The sequence below is a fragment of the Periplaneta americana genome, chromosome 12 (genome assembly GCF_040183065.1).
Source record: "Periplaneta americana isolate PAMFEO1 chromosome 12, P.americana_PAMFEO1_priV1, whole genome shotgun sequence".
Taxonomy (NCBI): Eukaryota; Metazoa; Arthropoda; class Insecta; order Blattodea; family Blattidae; genus Periplaneta; species Periplaneta americana.
In genome coordinates this window covers 171,322,519-171,336,243 of record NC_091128.1, presented here as the reverse complement: position 1 = coordinate 171,336,243, position 13,725 = coordinate 171,322,519, and the positions used below count along the sequence as shown (strand labels likewise).

Genomic DNA, 13,725 nt, shown 5'->3' with positions numbered 1-13,725 from the left:
GGTTAGATTCTGACTACATGCCTTATGCACACGTGTGCATTTAGCGATTCGTTCGTGAAATGAAGTTGGAGCTATTGTAAGAAATAGAACGTCTTTATGTTATGATAGTTGCACTTTATGTGTTAAGATTATGAAAAGATGTTTACTGTGAATTTCGGTAGCCTATTGACTATAATATTATTCAATTTTATCGAGAATTTCGACACTTCTCGTTCTTAAACATTAAATTGTTCTGGCAAAGTAAGCAGCTAGTGTAACATTACGTTATAAACTTATTAAATTATTTGGTAGTTTCCTAGTACCCGGTACTCGTTACATAGGTCGTTTTTATGTTTACAAAGTGGCTCCTTTCTGAAAAGAATTTTAATAGTTTGTTACTAGATGTGATTCTAGTCAGTTTGTAATATATTTTTGAATGTGTTCTTAGGTTAGGTTAGGTTAGTTTAGTTTAGATTGCAGTTCATTTCCGACAAAAGAAAATATTTTTATCATTATATATAATAATGTGTTCTTAGGTTAGTTTAGGTTAGGTTAGTTTAGGTTCTAGTTCATTTACGACAAAAGAAAATATTTTTATCGTTTTTCTTTTCAGAAAGGAACCACTGTTTAAACACAAAAACGACCTATGTAATGAGTACCGGGTACTAGGAAATTACTAATTATTTCAAATCGCCTAAGATATTTCGACAAAGTAATGTCTACAGAAAAAGTGGCGTACTCAGGTTTTTTAATTTTTATTTAGGTAGATATAGGAACACGTATAAGTACGTATATGAGGTTAGTTTAGGTTAGGTTAGTTTAGGTTCTAGTTCATTTACGACAAAAGAAAATATTTTTATCGTTTTTCTTTTCAGAAAGGAACCACTGTTTAAACACAAAAACGACCTATGTAATGAGTACCGGGTACTAGGAAATTACTAATTATTTCAAATCGCCTAAGATATTTCGACAAAGTAATGTCTACAGAAAAAGTGGCGTACTCAGGTTTTTTAATTTTTATTTAGGTAGATATAGGAACACGTATAAGTACGTATATGAGGTTAGTTTAGGTTAGGTTAGTTTAGGTTCTAGTTCATTTACGACAAAAGAAAATATTTTTATCGTTTTTCTTTTCAGAAAGGAACCACTGTTTAAACACAAAAACGACCTATGTAATGAGTACCGGGTACTAGGAAATTACTAATTATTTCAAATCGCCTAAGATATTTCGACAAAGTAATGTCTACAGAAAAAGTGGCGTACTCAGGTTTTTTAATTTTTATTTAGGTAGATATAGGAACACGTATAAGTACGTATATGAGGTTAGTTTAGGTTAGGTTAGTTTAGGTTCTAGTTCATTTACGACAAAAGAAAATATTTTTATCGTTTTTCTTTTCAGAAAGGAACCACTGTTTAAACACAAAAACGACCTATGTAATGAGTACCGGGTACTAGGAAATTACTAATTATTTCAAATCGCCTAAGATATTTCGACAAAGTAATGTCTACAGAAAAAGTGGCGTACTCAGGTTTTTTAATTTTTATTTAGGTAGATATAGGAACACGTATAAGTACGTATATGATGTTTAATTATCTTTATTTGAATAAAACACGAATTAATTACATCAAATAATAGTACATCGCTGTGGAGTAATGGTTAGCATGTCTGACCGTGAAACGTGCGGGCCGCAGTTCAAATCCTGGTTGAGACAAGTTACTTGGTTGAGGTTTTGGCATGCCGAGGTTTTTTTTTCAGGGTTTTCTCTCAACCCATTAAAAGCAAATGCTGGGTAACTTTCGGCGCTGGACCCCCGGACTCATTTCGCTGGCATTAACAACTTCATCTCACCCAGACGCTCGATAACCAATGCACTGATGCGTAAAATAAAAAAGAAAGTTATTTTCCAACAGTTGGCAATAAAACTAAAAGAAGTAAATATTTATTAAACACGTTATGAAAGAATAGAATAATAAAAATATATGTATAGGATAAAATTATGCATAAATTATTTACAAATGCTACAAAAAGAAAATATTATAACCTACTGAAATTAAATCCTGAAATGAAATAAAAATGTAGGCTGAACAAAAGAATATCGTTAATTCATATAACAGCTATTAAACTTATATCTTCCTCAATACTGAAATAGGCAACAATGTAAACAAAAGAATATATACTGTGGTACATGTATTAGCATTTAATTATTTTCTTTTAAGAAAAATAATAAGAGGACACATTCCCCCACAACCTCTCTCATTATGGTTCTGTATTTTTTATGCTTGATACTTTTAACTGTCTGTGTGCACAATTTTCAGAGGAACAGATTTGTGTCGTTATATATTGGTTAATTATTTATTAATTTTAGTAATGAATGAAAATGGGTTGTTATGATGTACTAGATAATATTAACTAGCGTACACAATTTTGTTTGTAAGAATGCATGGCATTGAAGTGCAAAGAGTGCATGTTTGTCACGTTTCTGTGACATTTTGCTTAACTGAAGAGCACTTGGGTCCCCTCCATCGTGAGGCGTGGCTTGATCCGCCGGCTCAGTCATGTGATGGCGGGCGTCCTCGTGTGTACAGGCAGTCACTGAACACTGAACATAGTACATAACTTGTGTGCGTTTATGAAGGATAACGGCAATTAATTGAATCTCGGTTTATGGTTCATATAGACTACGTGTTTTAAGATTTTTTTTTAACTTGCCGCTTAGTCTCCTCGTGATGAGAAAACAGCGAAAGCATTGTAGTTAATCAATAAGACTGTATGAGATTTGTAAGAATGAATGGCATTGAAGTGGGAATTTATGTTGAATTGCTGAGTAGTTACAGATTTTGGACATCATCATCATCATCATCATCATCATCATCATCATCATCATCATCATCATCATCTCCGTTTCTTTCCTAGGTTTCGGGCTTGCTGCGATGTAGAGTCACCCGCCGAATTTGGACCCCGTTAATATGTGATCATTAGGCCCCGGATTTTTATGTAATATTTTTTTATTTTATTAGGTTATTTTACGACGCTGTACTAACATCTCAGGTTATTTAGCGTCTGAATGAAATGAAGGTGATAATGCCGGTGAAATGAGTCCGGGGTCCAGCACCGAAAGTTACCCAGCATTTGCTCGTATTGGGTTGAGGGAAAACCCCGGAAAAACCTCAACCAGGTAACTTGCCCCGACCGGGATTCGAACCCGGGCCACCTGGTTTCCGGCCAGACGCGCTGACCGTTACTCCACAGGTGTGGACTTTTATGTAATATCAAAGTGCGAAATATGTACATAAAAATGTAGCAAATATCGGGGAAATATGTAATTAAAAATGTAGTATTAATAAAATATGTAATTTAAAATCACTCTTTATTAATGCATTAAATTCACAAAAATGTCGTCACAAATTAACTGGTCAGTTGAAGTGGGAGAATATAGCCTGGAAAGTGACTTGTCATTTCCACCTCATTGTATAGCTTGCAAATACAACTTGTTTCTGCCACAATTTATGCTTTTTTTTGTTGTGCCTTAAGATTTCCTAGAAAAATATTTCTCTGTAACACACATAATGGTATTTTGATTTGCCTGACACCCGACCCAAACCCCTCGCTAATAGCCTACTTTACGCTCGTGAACAATGACACCCTTCTCATAATTGCACATTTGTGCGCAATTCTCATATTGTTATTAATAGCCTACTTTCAATTTGTAAAAAAGTTAATTGACCGGCGTACCTGACCATCCCAGATTCTGAGAAAGTATTAGGGCAAATGTATAGAGTTGAGGCACTCCGAACTACTATATTTTACAGACAGAGAGTTGGAATCCCTAGTTTTATATTTGTTTTTTTTTATCTATACTAATAATAAATCTGTAGCCGAAATTTTTCTGGTAATTTTCGGTTTTCCAAAAATAATTGGTCCTAACATATATAATTAACCACCCTGAAACCGAAAATCGCTTTTTTGAAATTTTTGTTTCTATGTCTGTCTGTCTGTCTGTCTGCATGTTTGTTACCTTTTCACGCGATAATGGCTGAACCGATTTCGATGAAAATTGGAATATAAATTAAGTTCGTTGTAACTTAGATTTTAGGCTATATAGCATTCAAATACGTTATTTAAAAGGGGGTTATAAGGGGGCCTGAATTAAACAAATCGAAGTATCTCGCTTATTATTGATTTTTGTGAAAAATGTTACATAACAAAAGTTTCTTTAAAACTAATTTTCGATAAGTTTTATTCCTTGAAAAATTTTGATAGGACTGATATTTAATGAGATAAATGAGTTTTAAAATTAAAATAACTGCCATCTAAGGCCTTGTAATGAATTAAAAAACAAACGACTTCGTCTATAAGGGGCCTTGGACAGCAACAGTCGAAAGCTATGAAAGATAGCCTACAGAGAATGTTTCTGTGTTTGTATGAAGTAATATCGGAAGCTAAATTAACCGATTTGTATAATTAATTATTATTTCACCATTGGAAAGTGTAGTTTCTCTAGATGGACATAATGCTATAATGTTATTACAGTAACGTCTGATATAATATAATATAATATAATATAATATAATATAATATAATATAAGTTATTTTAAGGGTTCAGAACCATAGTGGGCCAAGCGCCATTTACTGAATACGTAGAAAACAAGGGTTAAAATTAAGTTATTACTATAATTCAATGGAAACCTATAACAAGTAAAATAAAATATACACATTAAATCTAAATGATGTCAATGTTCATTAAACTATGGTTGCATGTAATAAAAATTAAGGAACATGTTAAAGGAATTGTCACTGCACCAAATGAGTGTCTCTGGACCAAAATGATCGCATTTTAATTATTTGGATGCAATTTAAATTAAGTAACATATTAAACGATTTATCCTTCTATCAAACACGAATGTTCCCTGGATCAAATATCCTATTTTAATTATGTAATTACCTTACATTTATTTCTAATGGTTGCAGCGGAGCGCACGGGTACGGCTAATTTATAATAGAACTATTCTCTTAAGCCAGCTTTAGAAATTGAAGTATTTTCTATAGTTGTGAACAAAACATAACGACGTCAGTTCCGAGCCCTCCCTCTTTACCAGCATCGTGTACTATAGTGAGAACAAAAGGCGGCCCTCCAATCGGAGTAATGGGAGAGGGACGTTATGACATATGTCCAAGTATATATGAAAAAAAAATTCAGTAATTTACTCTCAAAAATAAAAAGAATTTAATAAAAAAAATTGAAAACTCAATAATTGCCTAGATATGTACAAAAATGTTACATTCTTTACATAATATGTAAAATATGTAATATTACTAAGAATATGTAAAAATATGTAAAATGAAACTCAACTATAACCATATCAGAACCACAAATGGCCGACATTTGTCATTTTCAGTAGCCTAGAAGTAAAGGAATGCAATATGTAATTACCTAAGAATCCGGTCTCTAGTGATCATCGTTGTTACTGGTAGCGCTATGCACCGTGGGCTCGCTACTTGGTAACTCGTGGAATCAGGGTTGAGAGACCGTGGTGAGGTCTATGTGGAATGGTAAAGGAATTATACAGGGTGTTTCAGAAATACTTTGACAAACCTTGGGGACATGTTCCTCACACCAAAACAAGAAAAAAAGTTCATATAAACATATGTCCGAAAATCCTGAGTTTTTTAGTTATTAATGAAAGAACATAATGAAACATGTTAGATATTGTCAGGTTGGTAGCAAGTGTTGCAACTTTAATCAATTCAGAAACTCATAACATATGTTGAAATGACAAATGACTGTAGTAAACAAGTCTCCTTGGCAACACATAGCCATCTAGGATACAGTGATTGCATAAGCAGACTTGTATCGATAACATCATTCGATTATCTAACAAAATGAATTATTATCGGTTACAAACTTAAGTTGTTGGAGTGTACCTCGAAATGCGTTGAACGTAAACTTTCTTTGTTATGAGTTTCTGAATTGATTAAAGTTGCAACACTTGCTACCAAGCTGACAATATCTAACAGATGTTTCATTATGTTCTTTCATTAATAACTAAAAAACTGAGAATTTTCGGACATATGTTTATATGAACTTTTCTTCTTGTTTTGTTGTGAGGAACATACCCCCAACGTTTGTCAAAGTATTTCTGAAACACTCTGTATAGGGGAGTTCGGAGGCGGCGCGCAGGTGAATCTGTAGCGCGGGGGGCTTAGGACATGCACACCATTCAGCATAGATGAACGATCATCCAACCAGAACGGTGGTATCGTGTGATTAGCAGGATGATCCCCCCAAGCTACATTATATCTGGTTTTCATAACCGAATTTCGCTACCTATCGTAGCTCCCCAAATTAATGGTGATGAGTGGGCACCGGTCCCATACACTGGCCAAAATTTCATGAGAAAATTTACACGAGGACGCGAACCAGCGAAAATTTCGTAATTCGAGTCCTAGGCATCATTCCCTAGACCAAGACGCCACGGCGCTGAACATTCCCAAGAAATCAGTGCGTAAATGTACTAATGCAGACCTTCTCAACAAGTGGATGCCTATTTAAAAACGGCAGTCCGTAAGGTGTTGAAATAGTAATATGCGTTATAAGAGCGGTATGTTGAAGTTTTCATGTTCGAGGAAAAGTTTGAAAAAGCGAAACATAGTTGAGCTTTTTTAATTTCCGAGAATTGAAAGAAAACATACCGCTCGTGTATCGTACATTATTTTGTGCGAAGATCGTTTATTACATACCTGAAAGAGGAATTTCTAATTAGTTGCAATGAAATCTCCATCTTGGTTTCTGTTCAATGACGGCAAATTTGCAAAACAAAAATATCTATCTTCAACATTATTGCTTTAAAATGTTTTCTGTGTTTACTATACTCCATCAGGCCGTGATATACGTCTGTCTTTTTTTCCCCCCCAGTCTATGATGAGTCTGGAATCTTGTTGATTTTTTTCACGGCTTCCTTAATGTTACTTGCATCACGAATGCAGTAACTTCAGTGGAGTTGTAGAGTTTACTTAATTTCTGCAAATATTTAAAAACAATAATTGACAGTGCAATTTAGGTGAAATTGCAGTGGTAAGTTTTCAATTTATAATTATTACTATATTGTACGTCTCTAAAAATAATATGTTAAAAGCCTAAAGCAGTAAAATGAATGTCACTTAAGCGGTAAGAAGAGGGAAATTGTTATGTGTGTTAGGTTGTGAATACTGAATGTGGAATTTTAGACTTACCGCGGATTGGTTTTGTGCGGAAACCAAGCAAATACGCACGATCTCGCACAAAAGCATTTGCGTTATATTTTACCTTGTTTTGGACAACCATTCAGCGCACATGGGTAGCATGTGGAATACATTTGTACTGATTTATTTTGCGGTGGCAGGCTGGCAGGCTCTTGATTCACAAACGTAGAGCATTTCAGTCATTCACGTGGTCTGATGACGAGGCTGGTGTGAAAGCATGTCCACCCACGTTCCCAGTGGAGAAGATAAACACGTCAAGTCGAATGGAAGTAAATCTGTCGGCCGTGAATTATATAAACAACACTTCTCTCTTCTCGGAACCTCGATAATAATATGTGCTGTCGCTTTTATTTTGAATGCCCTGCACGATTTAACATTTTTCGTTTAAATTTAGTAGTTCCTACATAAACTGAATCAGAATTGTGCAATGAAAACTAAATATAGAACGACATTCTCAATGGAAAGTAATTTTGTTTTTATCAGAGATCGGAATTAATTAATGTGGCTTTGTATAGAATAAAACCTACAGCGATTCTTGAGAATTAATAATTTTAACCTTTACAGCTGGCCGTACAGTTTCAGTTTTCAAAACATGTTCCTGCATTTGATTAAAAGTGACAGAGAGTTGTGGAAATTCCTATGATTGTGTATGACGTCTATACAGGAAATAGGGTAATGGAATTAAGAGTAAATACACTTTATTTCTTTATTGCTTTTGGTTCTGGTTTTTCATGTCTAAAAGTGTACTTACTTTCCGTTGTCTATATTATTGTTTTCGTTCGTTATTACTTTACAATTTCATCATTTTCACTTTCTTCTCTTTTACGCTTTCTACAGTTACGCATATGTTATGAACGCACCTTTTTCGCTTTTATGCCAAAGTTCAACTGAAAAACATTATTTAAAAATACGACATTTCATGAATTATAATATTGTCTTCAACTAGGTTATGTACAGGGTGTATCTAAATTCAATACTCAAACTTCTTGGGATGGTACAAGAGACCAAAACAAACTTTATTTGTTAAATGACTATGGATCGGAATTTAATGACAAAACCAGAAACTGTACTATACTGTAAGGATTATAGAATACAGTTTTAACCAGACGTCTCCAAAAGCGTACTCGCGAGTAAGCCCCTGAACGGAACCGAAGCCAGTACGTAATGAGCGCGCTCCGCCTCACCCATCCCCACCTGTACTGTACTCAATGTTTATGCGCAAACGAAGAGCAGTGGCGGACTGCCATTATCATTGTGTTCGTCGGAGTGTTCGACGTTTCATAATGCCTTCTAATCATGGACGTAATACATTCAAGGATGAATGAGAAGAGAAATACATATATTTTTTGTGTTAGTGGGGAGAATATGAAATGCTTAATTTGTTCGAAAATTTTTAAGGGTTTGTTAAAATTCAACATGCGACGACAATACTCGACTCTTCACAAAGAATATCATACAATTACAGGCATGTTGGACATGTGAAAATAATTTATTTTGGGGCTATCTGTATGACTGTTGGTTATACATAATAATCAGTATATTACAATACTTCCTCAGTCTTAAACAATAAAACCTTCTTGCTAGCTATGTTCTAGCTTGGAATATTGGAAAATCAATGAAGCCCATTGCAGAAGCATCATTTGTAAAATCGTGCATACAGGACGTTACTAAAATACTGTGTCCAGAACAAAGTCAAAGTTTAAGAGAATTAAATTGTTTCCAATTACAGTTCAGAGAAGGAATTTCAAGATTGTAAATGTAATTGAATCTGAAGTCGAAACCACAATTAACCAGCTTGTAGCTTACTCGCATTGGACGAGAGCACAGATAGAAATGACAAAGCTCACCTAGCCATTTTCATCCGAAAAGTTAATGAACATTTTACTGTGTCTGAATGTCTTCTAGCTGTAATTACAAAATACAACTGGAGAAGAACTTTTCCAGGCACTGAAAGGCACCATAGAACAGAAGAGGTTGAATTTGCAATGGCTTGTATCAATATCAACAGACGGGGCTCCAGCTTCATAGTATGTCAAAATAATGTACAAACGTATGGTATTTCTTATTCTTTTGATGTTATTATTTGTAAACATAAGCAGACCGTTGCCGCGATCCCCCACTGATCGCTCCCATCTGTTGAGGTACGAGTCTCTCCCTCTTCTCTAGCCTTACAGCACTGTGTTCGGCGGGCAGCATCGAGAGCACGAAAGACGATACACTTTTTGGAGACCTCTGGTTTTAACATTACTTATGACTAGAGCAGTGCAAAGAGAGCAGTTGTTCGACACACCGGCAACAGGGCAAGGGTTGTAAATTCACCTTGTGTATCTGCAGAGATCTGACTCTGCGGTACACAGGATAGCTGCAAGCAGTAGGTACAGCTTAGTAAAGCAAACGTCAGTACTGAAGAAACATAAGAAACGTTCGGTTCTAGTGTTACGATGCCTAAGGAGGAGCAAATTCGTTCGGCAAAGTGTAAGAGACTTAATTCCGAATATGGTGATATTTTTGTTAATTGATTCAAGCATAAAACAAATTGGAATACATTGAATGGAATTATGGGTTTATACCTGATTGTATAACAGCTTTAGAAAAGTCTGGTACAAAACTGGTTGATCAGATTTCCCTACTGCGAAATATCTGGAAGAAAGTGACTCAAGTAGACCATAAAATTGGTAAAATAATAGCCTAGCTGCGAAAATAACAAATAAGTTGACAAAAATGGTGGATATTATAAACTGTGAAAGATTAGTGACAGTATTTCTGGAGATAAGGATTCCGGATTCCTTTGCAGAACTAACAGAAGTTGAAAAAAAATGTTTTACAGGATTTTACATATGCCCCAGTTGTCTCAACAGATGTAGAAAGAAGCTTCTCCACATATAAGGCCATGCTATCAGATAGACGAAAATCGTTTTCTGTTAATAACGTACAAATGTCATTTGTTGTGCATTTTAACAATATTTGGAAGAAATCTGAAAACGTATCACATGTGCATTAATAACTCACACTTATTGTAAAGAAAAGGAAAAACAAAAAAACTATTCTTCAAGTGCTTTTTCGAATAGAATAACATGAACCCGTTACAAATAAACAGTGATTTTGTTTGCGTTCTGTATGAAATCATATATGTATACAGTATATTATTTGTTTAGGATGAAATGGTTAATTAGTTTTGTAATTTTGAAATCTTACTGAAGTATCTGTAGGAAATTAATTGTAGAAACGTTAGAGAACTGTGTCATTTCTATTGTGTCGTCTGTACGTCAACACATCGTGTACCTGACCGTCCCTTGTACACAGGGAACACGCCAAGTAACGTCGGAACCCTTGCTATGATGCCATTCTGTCAGTCATGTGCTCCGTCTGCACCGCTCTACTTATGACATGCATTCCTCAAAACCATTTCAGTTTGTAGTCATTTACAAAACCTGTTCAAAAGTGCGGCATCCTGCATTAATACAAACTGCAACGACGTGTCATTGCCTGTCGTACACGTTCAAAGACTCCAGGCATGTGCTGTACAGCGTCTGAATCTGCAAGCACCCGAGCGACGAGCTCTTCCTTCGATTCAGTTGGAGTCTGGTACACTAGGCTCTTCAAATGCCCCCACACATAAAAGTCAGTCGGGGTGAGATCGGGAGAACGAGCGGGCCATCGAATGGGTCCACCACAGCCAATCCACTTGACTTTTACGTTATGATGTTGATCAAATTGCGTGAATGAATTGGCCAATTGCTCACAGTTTCGACAACTTTCTCGACGAAGAAAATAAAATGCTGATTGCGTAATTGAAGACTTCCCCGGAATAAGGATGTAACCAACGTAACTGTCATTTTCCTTTCTCCTGAAACATGAATAATTTCAAGGGCATATTTCATTAGGCCTAATTTATTATCACAACCATTTGACTAAAGAAGGATACGAGTTTAGTTTATTCAGCATTGAACGCAATAATTTATCGAGTTGGCTCAGACGGCAGGTAGCGTTTGAGATTCGTATTCGGAAGGTCCCGGATTCAAATCCCGTGACAAACCAATCTAACTGGAGTTTTTCATGGTTTTCCTCAGTCACAAAGACAAATGTCGGATTTGAAATTTACATACCATGATTCATCATCGTCTCAATCATCAATACCATAAACATTAATAAAAATTTAAATTCAGTTACATGAACACAAGCCATCTACAACACACAATGAAAATAGGAACTCAACAATAGTAACAACTCCTTACTGGTATATCCACAGATCCAAACTCGCGATGTGATCACAGATTTAAAAGAGAGTATAAAATAAATGTGACACAAAAAATTATTGTTATAAATAAATGCTTTAAAATTACTTTTCCCACCTACATCACATATTTCAAGAATATGATGACCACCTCTGTGGTGTAGGAGTCAGCATACTAGTTTCTTACGCAGATGGCTCGAGTTCGATTTCCGGTCGGTTTGAATTTCCTGGTTGAGGTTTTTCAGGTTTTCCCTCAACCGTAAGGTAAATGCCAGGAAATTCGGGCCACAACATCCCTGAATATCACCGGCCTCATTCATCACCGAAATCATATTCATAACCAGGGAACGGATTTATATGGACTAAAAATATATGAAATATGTAAATATATATGTAGTTATTTTTACCAAAATATGGAATTAAATATGGATTTTTACCAAAATATGGAATTAAATATGGACTTAAAATTATAAAAAAATGACTATGTACGTTAAATATTGGTACATTTTAATCAAACTAAACAAAAAATATAATGGACGTACCTTATCTTCCAATGTAGTTTCAACAAAACACAATTTTTATTGTCTGTTACCATAACAATAGGTTACAAACATTTCTTTCAAGTGCTGAAAAGTGAATCTTCTTCTATTGTCTCTGAGGATAGATTTATACTGACTAAAAGAGCGTTCGACGTCACAAGAAGTAACTGGTACATAATTCAATTTCACAATGTCTGCTGGGGATAAGTCCAAGTTAATCTTCACTGTTGATTCACCACTCATCACAGCAACAACCTTTTGTAGTTCTTCATATCCAGGGTTTTTTGAAAGTACAGTGTCCACCTTAGCTCTTACTGCATCTGCAACTTTACCTCTACCACGATTCAGTTGTTCCGCAGTACTATTTATAATTTCAAAACTTTCAGATAGTGAAAGGTGCCTATTTTGGAGACTTTTGAGCGTTTTTATGATGCATGAAAATGTATGCTGAATGTGAGCTAAGTCATTCTTCACACTTATGTCACAGGTAACTGTTTTCGCAGTATCAATTGAGACTGCATCTTCAGAGTCCAATGCAAGGAGAACATTGTTAATAGAGTCTATATGTTCGGCATAATATTCAACTGCTTCTAGCCATGTACCCCATCTAGTTAAAATTGGCTTTGGTGGCAATGGAATTTCAGGGTACATTTCTTTCAACACGTTAACTCTACTGGGAGCTTTGAGAAATACTTTTTTCACTGATGAAATCAACAAATCTACTTTAGGGAAATTGTCTCTGACCACTTCTGCCACACGATGAAATGCATGCGCCACACAAGTAAAATGAGTCAATTTAGGATATACAACAGATAATGCTTGTCCAGCTTTGACCATATAAGGGGCAGCATCGCTAATAAAGAATAACACATTATCGTACATAATACCCTTTGGCCACAGGATACCCATAGCTTCGTTGAACAGTTTAACTATAGTTTTGTTATTGCACTTTTCTAGAACATCACAATGTAAAAGAATTCGTTCAGAATATTGTTCACTTAACAAACCGATAACTACATTACCAACAAGTCTACCTTCTTTGTCGGGAGTCTCATCAATGGAAACCCAAGTTGAACTATCTTTAATTTCATCTCTTATCTTCTGTATTGTCTCATCGTAGATGGATGGAGCATACGTCTTCCTAAGTGTTGACTCATCCGGGATTGTATGTTGAGTATATTTTTCAAGGAATTCCCTGAAGACCTTATTCTTTAGTTTGTAGAGAGGAATATCAGCAGAGATGAGAGAACGGCACAGGTCGATGTTAAACTCAGATCTTACATTCGATGTTGTTGGTTGTGTTAAAAACAATTGTCTCTGCTTGGAATTTAGTTGTTTGTTGGCCTGATGTTTACTAGTTGTAATGTGTTGTTGCACCAGGAACTTTTGTGTAGATGATACTGCACACTGACACAAATTACAAAATATTTTATTGTCAGTTGATAAACCATCTTCTTTAAATTCTGAAATGTAACTTGTTAGTTTTGATTTTAAATTGACTGAATGACGTACTTTTGGCATATTTACCGTCTTTATAGTATGATTTACAAAACTGAACCTATGTGTACTCTGACTGGCATTTAACTGTTGAGCTGCACAACTGAAGTCTGTTAAAAATTTTAAATTAAATTAATACAGTTTTGTAACTTACTTTCCCATTGTTGATAGGACTGCTAATTTTCAAATAACTCTGATGTTAAAGGGATTACTGAACATGTGTTTAAATCTCTATT

The 13,725-nt window shown here is 35.2% G+C and overlaps 1 protein-coding gene across 2 annotated transcripts in view; it reads left to right on the top strand.

Moving 5' to 3' along the window:
• Positions 1-13,725, top strand: part of sbm (L-type amino acid transporter sobremesa) — a 433,408-nt gene that overhangs the window by 329 nt on the left and 419,354 nt on the right. The gene's annotated exons all lie outside the window — the stretch shown is intronic.